Source organism: Anabrus simplex, chromosome 4, assembly GCF_040414725.1.
Source record: "Anabrus simplex isolate iqAnaSimp1 chromosome 4, ASM4041472v1, whole genome shotgun sequence".
NCBI classification, from domain to species: Eukaryota; Metazoa; Arthropoda; class Insecta; order Orthoptera; family Tettigoniidae; genus Anabrus; species Anabrus simplex.
Genome location: NC_090268.1, coordinates 202,904,499 through 202,919,367, shown reverse-complemented (window position 1 = coordinate 202,919,367; position 14,869 = coordinate 202,904,499).

Below are 14,869 nucleotides of genomic sequence, written 5' to 3'. Positions count from 1 at the left end.
TGATGAATTACCTGTCACATCGCTTGTGAGGATCGCTTGGGGATGTTGCATGATTATTTTTTTTTCCGGCAGCGTACATGCTCTAGCAAAACTATCACAGGAAGTTAATCATATCTTGGATGTGGCCGCGAGTCCAACGCTCCCAGTGACGTAAAAACTGATAAACGCCTAAATACGTGAAGATACCGCCCGTTAGTGTACTACAATTTAAAAAAGTTACTTTTCTTCCCGCACCTTACGTTTGCATGCTATACTTTCGTGTATAACATTTTACTGTTATAATTTAGACTTTCACGGCCCGTGTAACTATTCATTGAGGTATATTTTGGGCTTATGCCGTGTAATTAATTGTTAACACACTCTAAGCGTTTCGAAATGAACCTTGCCTTTCTTCATCAGGAGACAATAGAGAAATGAAACGACGCATTAAAGGTTGCTAGGAGAAAGCAACAAGGAACTTGAAATGGTGCCCTAAGATGTAAATGGGACGCCATTTTAGCCCCGTGCTAGAGACAACGAATGGCAACAGCAAAGCACTACTCTCTAATGGTTCTGATAATTGGTAGCCATGATTCACTGAGGTTGTAACCTGTATCGCTGTTATTTGGGTGTTTACGTACAGTATTTCAACCGCCTCCCTGATAATTCTTGGGCGATATTGCTTTATACGGGCAAGAACATCCACTTCTTGGAACAAGACATCATGACCAGGTGTTAAGGCATGATCAGCAACAGCTGATTTATCAGGTTGGTTGAGTCTGATACATCTGGTATGTTCTTTGACGATGATGATGATGATGCTTGTTGTTTTAACGGGCCTAACATCGAAGGTCATCGGCCCCTAATGGTACGAAATGAAAGAACAAAAATTGCAAAGGCATCCACTGACCAAAATAAAAATAAAATATGGCATGAAGAATGAATGGATGGACAGGAACTCAACAAAACACAAAACAAACAAACAAAAACCAGTGGATCGGACTCAATACAGAACGAAAATAACATTATTACCGACCAAGGAACCACTTATAAAGCACAATGATGCTTGGTGTCTAAAGGGGGTGCAAAATCCACGTCTAAGGCCCCACAGAATGGTACATGTCGCGAGTAAAATAGAACCATGGTATGTGTCATGTTGGGGTATTAATCAGAAGTAGCGAAGACTCACGGTGTTCCACAAAAGATGGTACTACTCACAAGTATTGCAATACGTACAAGTAACGCAGACCTATGGTGTGTCTCACACAATGGCGCAACTCATAGCCAACGCAAACCGAGAAGGTTCCCCACCTAGGTGTACTAAACACGGGCGCCGGTATTCCCGTGGTCTTCCTCACATTGTGGGTACTAATCACAGGCAACGCAGACCCACGGTGCTGCTCATATAGTGGTACAACTCACAGGCTACGCCCAGACCCGCGGTGTTGCACACATGGGTACGACGCACGGGTACTGGAATCCACCAGGCCAGGCTTTTACTGCTACTAATCACAAACCTATTTCGTACCGAATTTAGTGGTACTACTCGCAAGTACAGGCAACCTATGGTGTTCCCCGCGTGATGGTACGATTCAAAATTAGTTTCATGGTTCTAATTCAGTCAGCCCTTGGTCGCCCCTTTTAGTCGCCTCTTACGACAGGCAGGGGATACCGTGGGTGTATTCTAGATGTGCGTCCCCCACCCGGAGGGGGTAGTGTGTTTGGTCCGCGAGAGGTATTTTATTTCCCTCAAGTCCGCCGGCAAGCCGGTTAGGACCCCCCTATCCGCCACCTGGGACGCGCCACGTGGGAGTATCACCTCTCCCCCTGCTACGCCTGCGTAGCAGGTTCGTGGTATGTTCTTTGATGCGAGTACACACCTTTCTCGAAGTCTGCCCAGTATAAACCTTGCCACAAGTACAGGGAACTCTGTAGATACCAGGTTGTTGCAATTTAGGCAAACTATCCTTAGTTGGTCGCAAGAGTTGCGTAATCTTAATTGCTGTTCCCAAAATAGTTCGTACATTTGTGAAGTGTCAGCTCTACAAGAGGAAATTAACACCTTGACGACACCTTTGAGAGCAACGGTTACAACAGAGCTTTGATCTGAAGGGTTCTGAAATCGACACATAATCGGACGTCTGTTAAGGAAAAAGATGTAAAAGGAACTGCTTACCTACCTTAAATACAAAACACGACGGATCGTATTGCTAAAATCTTACGTAGGTACCATGTACGAACTGTTTTTGGAATCAGGAGAATCACTCGAAAGCCCCCATTTCTGCAGGTTTAGCTTGGTTCTGCCGACTTCGGTACGTTGTCTTTTTTTGGGGTCATCCACTGTGGATCATCTGTCGTAGAGTGTCGGCCTCCGGATCCCAAGACAGCGGCTTCAAACTCGGCAGAGGATATCCGATTTTTGAAAGACGGAAAAAGATCCATTCGACAATTCATATCGTACGATGTCGGCATGTAAAAGATCTATGGTGACACATTTGATGTTCACCCAACAAAATTAATTAAAATACAACCATAAACGCCCAGGAGAGATTCGGTTTACTCTGCTATTCGCAATGCCTTAATTACTGGGATGATGCTTATTATCTAAAGTGGTTCAAAATCCAGGTCACCGACCCCGAACAATCGTACTGATCACTACTAAAGCAGAACCATGATGTTCCTCCTATAGTGGTACTAATCACAGATAACGTAGACCCATTGTATGTCACACAAAATGGCACCACTCACAAGCAACACAGACCTATGGTGTTCCTCACTCATTGAAACTTATCAGAGGCCACGTATACTCATGGTGTCACATAGTGCTACTAATCATAGGCAATGTAGACAATGTAGGCAATGCAGGATTATGGCACCATCCTCAGGCAATACATAACAAGTGTTCTTCATATAATTGTACTATTCCCATAGTAATCCTCCCCCGTTGGTACTAATCAGGGACCCTGCTTGGGGAGGTAGCGGTTCGCGTTCATTAGGTAGTAGTGATTATTGCTCTAAAAGCGAGCACAACCAGGCACATGTAGTAGTATTAATCATAAGTAACGTCCACCCCTGGTGTTCATCGCGTAATGGTGGTACTAGTCGCAAGTATGAGTTTAAAACAACATGACAACATCCCAGATCAAATTACTGGCACTTAATCGACTACATTATTGTCCGCGGCAGAGATCAGCGCGATGTACATATAACCAAAGCTATGACCGGTGCTAACCCCACCAACCTGGGCCCAATGTTTGGGAATTCACGCTCTGCCTGTCACAAGTCAGGACAAAGGGCGAGTGATAAGAGGAGTAACGCCACTTTAAAAAACACTTGGTCCAGCTGGCCCGGCTGGTAGTCCCATGTAAGGGTCTCTTGCCAGGGTTACGGTGAGGACCTCAACGGCAGTGAATGTGGAGAAGAGGGACTTCGGAACGGTGGAGCTGACGGAAGAGGCTGTAGTTAGAAATGGGAACTTAAAGGCTAAGGGAAGAAACCCCGACAGAAAATCAGTAGGCCTGGCTACTTACAAGGCAGCCCCTTCACCAAGCTTTACGTGTTGGAGGCCAATAACCTTATACGCCCGAGATTAACCCATTAGCGAAACATCAATGAATAGAAGCCGGATGAATAAAATGGGATGCCCTATGCTCCACTCACGAGATACAGGAAATAAGTCAAGTAAGTCATTACCGGTGCTGATGATTGCTGGACTAACCACCGCTTAGTTCGATCTGTGATGGCTATACAGGTTCCTCCAAAACGGTGGATTCAGGGGAAGGCGATAAAACACAAACAAAATACTGAACAACTTAGGAACAACAGTACCACATCTGACTATCAGGTACTATTGACTGATAAACTTCCAAATGAATACCCAGAATACAGTATATTGAGCAGCACTGGTCGTTATTAAAATCAGTTATTATAGCGGCTGGCAAAGCGGAAACATCAGGACTGGTTTGACGATAACGACAAAGAAATATGTGACCTAATTGATGAAAAGCGGAAAGCCTACAAAGCTTGTCAAAATGATCCAAATTCATTTCTCAATAAACAGAGATATCAGCAAATCAAAACAGAAGTCCAGAAAAGATACAGGATAAAAAAGTAAACTCGTGTCCTCATCCTAAGGTGGTGCAGCTCTTTTCAGGCACACCCCCATTGGAGGTGAGCTACGTGTACAATTTCAACCTCATACCAGCCCTCCTGCCATTCTTAAATTTCTGGCAGTATCGGGAATCGAACCCGGGCCTCGGAGGACGGCAGCTAATAATACTAACCGTTACGCTACGGAGGCGGACAGGGGATACAGGATGATCAAGAATAAATGGTGGATAGACAAATCAATGGACATGGAGAATTTGATCACCTCCAACAAAACTAGTGCCTTCTTTAGTGCTACCAAAGCTATTTATAGTCCCTCCACCAAAGATCTTAATTGTCTAAAATCCAAAGACGGCACTGAAGTTCTTAAAAACCCTGACTCGATAGCTTCTCGTTGGAAAGAACATCTTCAAAACCTCCTGAACAGAAACTCGCATGTCGAGGAAGATGTGTTTGCTGATATTCCATAACAGCCAAATCAAGATCACTTCTATTCAAGAAATCGAGAAGGCCATTCAGCAGCTGAAGAATAAAAAGGCACCCAGACAAAATGAAATTCCATCCGAGCTCTTCAAGGAGAGTGGTCCTTTGCTAATTTAACATACACACATGCTGATTGTAAAAATATGGAACAGGGGAACGGTCCCTGCTGATCTACGAGATGCTTCCATCAACACTATCTTCAAGAAAAGGGACAAGAACCTGTGTAACAATTATCGAGGAATATCATTACTCAGTTGCGGGAAAAATTCTTGCTAGAGTATTTTCCAATCGTCTACTGCCATTAACTGAGATGTGTCTACCAGAAACACAGTGTGGTTTCAGTCCAAACAGAAGTACAATTGATATGATTTTCAGTGCAAGACAAATGGAGGAAAAGTCTAGAGAGTAAAACCAACCCATGTACAAGGCTTTTATTTATCTAGTCAAGGCGTTTGATTCTGTTAATCGAGAATCTCTGCGGAGAATTCTAGCTCTGATTGGATGTCCAAACAAATACATACAGATACTTATACTGCTGCACGACGGCATGTTTGCTACTGTTCATTCCAATACAAGACCAGGAGACCCTTTCCGTATTTCTACTGGAGTCAAACAAGGTTGTGTAATTGCTCCAACATTGTTCTCAGTATTTGTCTGAACTATATTACACCTTGTGTATGATAAACTGCCATCAGGTATAGAACTTGCGTATAGAACTGATGGAAATCCGTTTAAAATCAACGGACTGCGAGCTAAGACCAAGGTGTCCTCAGTGTCAGTTATAGAGCTTCAGTATGCTGATGACAATGTTATTTTAGTCAACACAGAGGAAGATCTGCAATCAATCCTAAATGCTTTTAATCAAGCGTATGAAAGTATCGGATTGGAAATTAATATTAATAAGACTAAGATCCTTTACCAGACGGCACCAAATTCCAATGAGAGAACTACGGCTAACACAATCAATGGTCAATCTCTTCGTTGACGTATAAATGCCTATGATGATGAGTCGCAAATAACATCAACCCATGTTGTTCCGCACGTAATGGTACTAATCAAAAGTAGTTTCATGGTTCTAATGTCATCATCCCTTGGTCACCCTTTTAGTCGCCTCTTATGACAGGCAGGGGATGCCGTGGGTTTATTCGCCGTCTGCATCCTCCACCCACAGGTGGTAGAGAAAGAGAGGAAAACGGAAAAAAGAAGGGATCTGACACTTCGAAAAATGAAGTACCAGACAAAGAGGGACATGAGCCACGAAGAGCGTGAATATAAAAAACTCCCTAGGCCTCGAATGCTCTAATACCGTCGGGATCGGAAAAGAAAAGGTGTTGACTAAAGGAGGTCGGACAGGATAAATGAAAGTGTGGAGCCTGACACAAGTAAGTGGAAGCAATGCCAGGACTCAGCTAAGAGCCCCATGATAGCCAACCCACGCTCCCAAGTAGAGAGCGACTGGGGCCCCTTTTAGTCGCCTCTTACGACAGACACGGGATACCGTGGATGTATTCTTTATCTGCGTCCCCCACCCACTCGGGGTGATACTTGTTGTTTAAATGGGCCTAATATCTATGTCATCGGCCCCTAATGGTAAGAAATGAGACGAAATGTAATGACAATTTAAAATTCTAAAATTCTAAAATTTATCCACTGACCAGAATTCGAAACTTCAATGCAAAAAGCTGTAAATCACCTAAAATGCAATCGACAATTTAGCAAAGCATCCTCTGTTAAAAGCACAGCAAACGTTCTTGGTTGTAAATCAGTTCATATGGCCCACTCTTATATACCCTCTGCAGATCGCTATTATCATTAAAATTCCGCAGTCTTTCTTAATTGATGTCGACAAGATCGTGAGAAGCACAATTTAACAAATTCTTCAGTTACTTGCACACACGCCAAACAGCTCTCTATACTCTGCAAGGAAAATGAAGGGGTTTGGGCTCTGAAAGGCAGAATGTAGGCACCACTTACTAGGGAAGGCTGATAATGAGGACGTAACATCCTTGCGCAATCTGGTAGAAGAGATGAAATTGTCTGTTCAGAGACTTAACCTAAGAAATGCAGATAACACCTTACTGGAAGAACCTAGCGCAACAATGATGATTATGATTATGATAATGTTTGTTGTTTAAAGGGGCCTAACAGCTAGGTCATCGGCCCCTAATGGTACGAGGTGTAACGGAATGAAAATTAAAATCTCAAAATGTATCCACTGACTAGAATCTAAAACGAATGGTGTTGAGACAAAAACAATCAGTGGCTCCAATTCACAATGTCTTAATTACTTATTATCTAAAGGGGTCCAAAATCCAGGTCACCGACCCCTCACAATGGTTCTAATCACTAGTAAAACAGAACCATCGTGTTTCTCATTCAGTGGTACTGTTGTATGTATCTATGTTGGGTATTCAGCCCGAAGGCTGGTTGGATCCTCAATAGGTCCACCGTTAGCTGTCATAGATGGCCTAGGTGTCACTGAAGAGGCGTACTAGGGAAATTAGGAGTGATGTAGTTTCCCGCTGCTTTCCTCACTGAGCCAGAAGTTGCTGTTGCATACCAGTCTGCCAAGCCCACTGAAATGCGTGCACCAACCGACCCTATGAGCGACATTTTCACACCATTCATAGCAAGGTCTGGGTACATAAGGAATGGCATTACTAGCATCACTTATACCTCAGCCACTTTCATATTGTCAAAGCCAAGGATAAGACTGAGACAAGTCAATGAAAGTAACAAACTTATTCTAACCCATACCAGAAGACATAGTGCACTGTAAACACTACATCTTACCAGCAAAGTCACGTCACTGGTACTAATCACAGGTAATGCAGACTCATGGTGTTTCTCGCATGGTTGTACTAATCACAGGTAATGGAACCCATCGTATGTTACACACAATGGCACCACTCGCAGGTAGCAAAAACCCATGACATTTCACACATAAGTGCACACTCACAACCAACGCAGACCCATGGTGCTCCTCACCTAGGTGTACTAATCATGGGCGCCTGTATTCCCGTGGTGTTCCTCACTTGGTGGAACGTATACTCATAGGGTCGCCCACAAAAGATAATAATCATAGGCAATGCAGACCGACGGTGCATCATACATTATGGTAACGCCCACAGGCAACAATCCCATGGTGTTCCTCACATAATAATACTACTCTGGCAACGCAGACCAATGGTTTTCCTCAAATAGTGGTACTAATCACGGGCGCCGCTATTCCCGTGGTGTTTCTCACATAGTAGTACTAAGCGCAGGCAACGTAGACCCATGGTGTTGTACATACTGTGGTACTACTCATAGGTAACGCAGACCATACCGAACCCAGTGGAACGGACCAATGGAATACACATGATGATCTCTTTCACAAGCAACACTCAGACCCATAATACTCCGCACAGAATGGTACTGTTCCTATATTATAACGTAGACCCTCGCATGGTGTTACTAGTCTCAAGTAGCGTCGACCCATGGTGTTCCGTACGTAATGGTGCGAATCAAAAGTAATCTCATGGTTCTAATCTTATCATCCTTTGGTCCCCCTTTTAGTCTTCTCTTACAACAGGCAGGGGATACCGTAGGTGTAGTCCATATCTGTATCCCCCACCCACAGGGGGTAGAAAGAGAGGGAAAAAAGGCAAAAGAAGGGATCCGACACTTCGAAAAATGAAGTGCCAGACAAAGAAAGACAAAGGCCACGAAGGGCGTGAAAATGAAAGACTCCCTACGTCTCGAATGCTCTAATACCGACAGGGTCGGGTAAGAACAAGAGTTGACCAAGGGAGTTCGGACAGGATAGATTAAAGTGAGGAGCCTGGCACAAGTAAGTGGAAGTAATGCCAGGACTCAGCTATGTGCCCCGTGATCGCCAACTCTCGCGCCCGAGTTTAGAGCCCCTGGGGCCCCTTTTAGTCGCCTATTACGAGAGGCAGGGGATACCGTGGGTGTATTCTTCACCTGCGTCCCCCACCCACAGCGGGTCTTAGCGCAAGGAAGTTAAGAGAAATGCTAAGGAAAAAAGAGTGTAGCAAATAGTGTGTATTATGAATTCACGGTAAGGGAGCCATCCTCTATCAGGAATACACACCAGCTAACCGATGGATCGACACCCTAAATGGAAAGACGCGCTTAAAATGCAACACAGCGTGGCTCCTGTACGGGCCCTCCCTGCACGTAGTCGGGATGGAGTCCACTGCAGACACTGCAGTGAGCCTGAAACCCTAGCTCATGTTCTTGGTTCATGTCCACGGGGGGATTCGCTTAGGAATGTTAGGCACAACAGAATAAGATCTAGAATTTCAGAAAGGTTAAGAGGTACATGAAGAGGAGCAATGTTTGCTGATGGTTGACGCAACCGGAGAATAGATATGATCGCAATAAGTCGGGAAAAATAGACTTTGCATATATTCTGGACCCACCATTAGATGCGAGGTCGACTCAAGTAGCTAGCAGAGTGCACGAGGAGAAGCGAGCCATCTATCAGCTACTTCAAAGAATCATACATTTCCTGTATGAGGGTTGTAGGACTTTTCATCGGAGCAAGCGGAACCAATTCAAAATTCTTAGTTCAGTTTTTCAAAAGTGTGAGCATTCCCAAGAATCTGTACTGTGATTTAGCCATCTTGGCCATTAAAGGCTTCGCCCAAATTGTTACAAAACACCTCTATAGTACTGTATAGAAGAAAACTCTTCATGGTTACACATATATTCAAAATTCTAGTGTTATGGTACAATTTGTCAGACTTAGGCAACCAATCATTGTAGGAAATACAAATAAATAAAAATAAAATAAAATTAAGAATGAAACGATGAAAATGAATGTAAAATAATCGGCCGATCCAACTCACAACATGAAAAGTTATAATTCCAAAATCAATTCACTGACTAGAATTCAAAAAGACGACGATGAACAAGGGTATGAACTTAAAACAATCAGTGCTTCCGACCTGTAATGCCCCATCTTCCCAGAAATAAACTTAAAACAATGGTATATGACCAAGGGGCGGCTTCCAAAGCACAATCTTGAATCGATGACACTTGTTGTCTAAAGGGATCCAAAATCCGGGTCAGCGGCCCCTCATAATGGTACTTATCGCTAGTAAAGTAGAACTATGGTATTTCTCCTTTGGCGGTGCTAATCACAAGTAACGTACACTCACGGTGTTCCACACACTGTGGTACTAATCACAGGGACTCGTACTATCCCGTGGTGTTCCTCACATACTGGGTACTAACTACAGGCAACACGGACCCATGGCGTCGCTTATATAGTGATACTAATGCCGGGCAACGCCCGGACAAGTGGTGTTTCACACATAATTGTACTAATCACAGGCAACGCCCAGACCCGCGGTGTACCTCGAAACGCAGGCCCATGATGATGATGATTTGTTATTTATTTAGCTTATGGCTAGTTCATAACTCTACATACAAATATTTAAAAAATATAAGAAACAATATAACACTTCCAAAAATCAACCAATCTCAAAAAAAGGATCACAAACTCAAATCTAGACTGTACAACCCTGTCAGAAGCACACTCAAACTCCTTCAGCTGACCGGAATATGGCCTCCTTGGACATTCAGTGGCAATATGACGGATGGTCTGTTTCCTCTCACCACAGTCGCACTCAGGGGAGGAGCACATACCCCACTTATGCACTTAGTACGGACTCTGTTGAGAAGAACCAAAGTTCTTCTGGGGAGATTAAAATCAGGTGGTGGATGTTGAAGACTAAAGAGGGTCTGCCATTCATCTGGAGCTGTGTTGGTCCACTCCAATTGCCATTCATCAGAACCATTAAAGTTCCAATTGATGAGTTCCCTTGCAGTGATGATGATGATGATGATGATGATGATGATGATGATGATGATGATGACGCTTGTTCTTTAGGGGCCTAACATCTAGAACATCGGCCCCTGATGGTAGGAAATGTAATGAAAATTTAAAAGTCCAAAATTCATCTACTGACCAAAAATAGACCCATGATGTCCATAAACAGATGCGAAAACACCCCAGTAAGCACACTCTTTTTTTTTCTCTCCTTGGGGTGTTCCAACCGAACCTGCACAGAGGAGAACCTCCGCCATAGTGGCGGATACTATAGACGGGCACTGTAAACCCACAGGTATCCACCCACAGACCCATGATGTTCCTCACATAGTAGTACTAATCGCAAAAACAGTCGATTCATGGTGTTCCTCACGTGATGGTATACTAATCACAGGTAAGCTCATGGTTCTGATGTCATTATCCCTTTTCCCCCTTCTTAGTCGACTCTTACGACAAGCACGGGATACTGTGTCTGTATTCTTCGTCTGCGTCCTCCACCCAAAGGGGGTAGAGAGAGAGAAAGAAGAAGGGATCCGACACTTAGAAAAATGAAGTACCGTACAAAGAAAGACAAAACCACAAAGGGTGTGAAAATGAAAGACTCCCTAGGCCTCGAATGCTCTAATACCGTTGAGGGGTCGGAAAAGAACAACAGTTGACCGAGGGAGGTCGGACAGGATAGATGAAAGTGAGAAGCCTGGCACAAGTAAGTGGAAGCAATGTCAGTACTCAGCTAAGGGCCCCGTGGTCGCCAACCCACGCTCCCAAATATAAAGCCCCTGGGGCCCTTTTAATCTCCTCTTACGACAAGCCGGGGATACCGTGGGTGTATTCTTCATCTGCGTTCTCCACCCACAGGGGGGTGGTGAACAAAGAAAAGCGTCACCGAACCATCTGTGGATCAAAGCAGAACGTCGGTATCTGCGAACTATTTTTAGCCGAGTTGTATTGCACGGATATTTTCGAGCTTGCCGAATGGTGGAAAAAACGTGTGTAGAATAAGATGGGGTACTGGTATGTGCTTTTAATTGTACCAGGGGTACACCTTCCCCGGCTACTTAAACTGCGCGCCATCTATGTTAGTGAACACGAACTTTTAAAAACTTTCTAAAACATTCTCCGGTGGTAAAATGGTTCTGCCATCTATTTTCTAGCGATATCTGGTGGACTAAACTCAAACTAATTGCAAAATATATTTTTGTTATCGTACTTGGTAAATCTTTTTTCTGGTTTTTTAATGTACTGAAGTTGTCAATACTTCACCTGGTTCCTCCTCTAATGTAATCTGCCTATCACATGCCTATAACTATGTTCTCCAGCCAATCAAACCCGGGGGTGTGTATGGAAATTTGGCCTATCAGCGCTTTGTACTTGGTACTTTCCCCTACGGCACTATTTAAGGAGAGCACTTTAGGGTCATGTTGTCTGAATTGCTCCGGATATTGAGAGTGCGACTTGACGGAGGTTAGAGAGAGCAGGAGGCAGGGGTGCGCCCTGCTTGAAGAAGATCCAGCGCTATAAGGTAATGGCAGAATTTACCTAAACGTATGATTTTGCCTGCGGGTAGCTCGAGGGGAATGTTTCAGCAGTTTTCTTAATATCTAATATGTAATTTTCCTTTCGGGCTGAAATCTAGGACCTTGTGCGTAGTTTTCGCTCTATTTATATTCCCTACCGGGAAAACATTTTAATGTAAGGGAGCACGAGTGTTGAACCTCGAATCTCTCCCCTTCCACTTTTGAGCTGGATGACTTAAGTTTTCAACCTTTAAACTTTAGAAATCTTGTCTCGGCTTTTAAGTGTTCTCCCTCTTTAATCTCCTTTTTAAGTATAGGATTAACCTCTGTGTCATTGGTCCTTAAGCCGACTGAGGTTCTCGTCTCTTCCAGAATATTCGTTAAGGAGTGCTGTGTTTCGCCTCCTTGCCTTTTGTTACCGGTCTGTTGTGTGTAACCATTTCTTATCATTCTTAAGGCCTTGAAGAATGGGTAATTATACCCCTGTTTATCCTATATAGTCCTTAGGGTAACCGTGTCTACATTTTAGTTCCCTTTGTTAACAGTACTTAAACTAATTGTGGAACTTTGTAACAGGTATTCCCCCAATGGGACAACCAGTGTATGAAGACTTTGAAGTGGAGTCACCCTAGGGGTTATCGAGTGTAACTGAGATTGTAAACAGCAACTGATTACTTGATTAAGGCTAGCTAGGAGCTGAGGCTCCTATAAAATCGTACCTGCTTGGGGCATAACATTGTACCTGCCAGGAGCAATTAAGCTCTTTTTATGTAAGTTAACGACTGGGACTTATCCCAATTAATTTGGTACGTGATTAAGGATTTCTAAGCCCAATGCATTGTTGCATCTGACGAGCCCGTTGTTATGTAAACATGCCCAAGCTATATTTCAGCTATTCTTTGATATGTCGTTAAATTACTCCGTCTGAATTTTAAGAAAGGGTAGAAATAAAATGTCAAAATGTTGTTCAAGTAAATGTTTGTTCTATGTGATCCCTGTCCAGCTATTCAACCTAGGCGCTTCCTATTCCTCTGTGAGCCACGGAATCCCTTTTAAAAAAGCGTTACCGAACCATCTGTGGATCAAAGCAGAATGTCAGTATCTGCGGACTATTTTATTTTAACCGAGTTGTACTGCAAGGATATTTTCGAGCTTACCAAACGGTGGGAAAAATGTGTGCAGAATAAGATGGTGTACTGGTACGTTTTTAAACCAGAGAGAACATAAGGGAATTGTTCATCTGGAAGAGGATGGACGACGAAATTAAAGAACTGGTTAAAGCATGTAAAACTTGTTTGATTAGCAAGCCCATGTTATCTACCAAAGTAGGGCTATTGTCACCACACAAAGTCTCTCGCCCCATGGAGCGATTGTATATCGATTATGTGAGACCCTTCCCACAATCAAAAGGGAATGGGAATAAATTCATTCTTGTGTGTGGATGGTTCTACTCGATTTTCACGGCTATTTCCTGCTAGACGTGTCACTGCACAAGCTAGGTTTTCCTCTCTCAGTTCAATATGTGCATCTTTTGGACCATGCCAGGATATAGTTTTCGATAAAGCTAAGGCTTTCACAAGAAATTTGGTCTTCAACTGTTAGATGTGTCTACCGTCGGTTTATTTGCTCCCTCTAGCGGGTTAAACTATCATTATTTCATAAAGAAATATTTTCGATGTTTATAAACCTGGTTCTGAGGATTTTTTTAATGTTCCGAAGTTGCCAAGCTAGTTCCTCCTCGATTGTAATCAGCCTATCAAAAACTTGGAAATATTTTCTCTTGCCAATTAAAACCGGGATGTGTATTGGAATCCAGCCTATCAGTAAAGATTCTGGAAGCTTCACCTTAAACTACTATAAAAGCAGAGCGCTTTCGGGCCGTATTGTCTTAATTAGTCCAGTGATTAGCTGGCCATACATGGAAAGGAATTGTGACAGACGAGGCCTTTTGTGACGCGTTCCGACAAGCTAGGACTGCTCGTTAGTGAGCGAGATCAGTTCGAGGCGTTATCTGCTACAGGCGAGACCTGTTGTCAGCGCCTCAACGGAAAGACCTCGCCTCTTGTAAGGAAAGCATAGAGTGGACAAAGGCACTGCTAGAGAAAGTTATTGAAATGTACAAAGAGCGGCCGTGTCTCTGACAATTAAAACATGAGGTGTCGCAGTGTCGCAATCAAGCGTTCTTCAATATCCTCCTTTTCTCCTTTAGCTTAGAAGCTACAATATCCACAGTAAATACGCATCAACTAGACTGTTCTCCAGTAATAGCTACGCAAAACAAGTCATTTTTTTACTAGTGGCTGTACACCGCACCAACACAGATAGGCCGTATGGCGCCGATGGGTTAGGGAAGGGCTAGGAATTGAAAGGAAGCGGCCGTGGCCTTAATTTGGGTACAGCCCCAGAATTTGCCACGTGTGAAAAGGGGAAATCACGGAAAACCATCACTCATGTGACTAAAGCTGTCTCGCTTTCCTATCCATGATTTCATCCACTTCGATCGATTTTTCTGTTTGCATGATTTAACATACCGGTATAGCAAAATGCACATTCAATCAGCTGCAACAGCATTTCTTTTCCTCTGGACACTGTCTGCTTCGATGTCCATCGCACAGTTCTGAGTACGGCAGACCCGACCGGCAAGGATTTCAAACTAGTTTGAAAGGCCAGCGTATGAGCCTTGGCCCGCCGATAACAAAGGGTGAGTACGCCATGTGCGAAGGGAGACAGGGTGCGGCCTGCGTTTGGAAGGCCCAGCAACACAAGGTAATGGCAGAATTTTCTTCGACATGTGATAGCTCCTGCGGATAGTTTGAGGGGAAGGATTCAACTTTTATTTAATGTAAATTTCTAAATATGGTGGTTTAAATGTAGAATTTCGCCAACTCTGAGGACTCTGTTCTATTCACTACTGGGAAATAGGTCATGTAAGATAACGAGT